At 42.6% G+C, this 655-nt stretch overlaps 1 protein-coding gene across 1 annotated transcript in view; it reads right to left on the bottom strand.

The window, feature by feature from the left end:
- The window catches only part of FASN (fatty acid synthase), a gene marked incomplete at its 3' end in the record, with an annotated part of 29,640 nt that overhangs the window by 23,409 nt on the left and 5,576 nt on the right, over positions 1-655 (bottom strand). The gene's annotated exons all lie outside the window — the stretch shown is intronic.

Consider the following 655-nt stretch of genomic DNA (forward strand, 5'->3'; position numbering starts at 1 on the left):
TATGACTCGGTTATCATTCCCGCTATGAAGAAGGTGTCAGTCTAAGAAGTAGAGGCACTAAAAAAAGTAAATTTTTGTCGAGAGAAACTGCTGTCTCCATAATTTATTTGCAGATGAAGCTATTTGCAGCAAGTTGCAGGTAACATTAACCACTTTAAAGAACCTAAAATTCTAGCAGTGACAGTGTACGTGACTTCAATTTACGTGGCTGCTGGTAATAGGCTTATAACCACGTGCCAACCTTAGCTAGCGCTCTGCTAAGCAGTTTAGCAGCCAGAGCCAATAGATGATTGTCTGCCTACAGCAACAGTTAGTAGGATGGTTGCTAAGACAACCAGTTATTCAAGCTGGTAGCCTCATCCCAGAGAGCTCACTTGTCTTCTTGCCAATGTAAGAGAGTAGAAGAAGAGATGATATATGCCTGACACACTGCCAGAACGATCAGCTACTGTTTTGGCACTGAAAGTCCACACTGCCTCTTATCTTTGGTCATTGCCAACTACTCCAAACAATTAAATCCCTCTACTTGTACGCACCTCAAACCCAAATGACTTACACCAGCATTCTGCTGGAAGGTCCAACAGAAAGGATATTCAATAAAGTGATCCCAAAGCCTTTACTCAGAGCAGAGTTGTGCTCCTACAGAATTCAGCAG

The sequence above is a fragment of the Buceros rhinoceros genome, unplaced genomic scaffold (genome assembly GCF_000710305.1).
Source record: "Buceros rhinoceros silvestris isolate BGI_N320 unplaced genomic scaffold, ASM71030v1 scaffold37143, whole genome shotgun sequence".
Classification (NCBI taxonomy): domain Eukaryota; kingdom Metazoa; phylum Chordata; class Aves; order Bucerotiformes; family Bucerotidae; genus Buceros; species Buceros rhinoceros.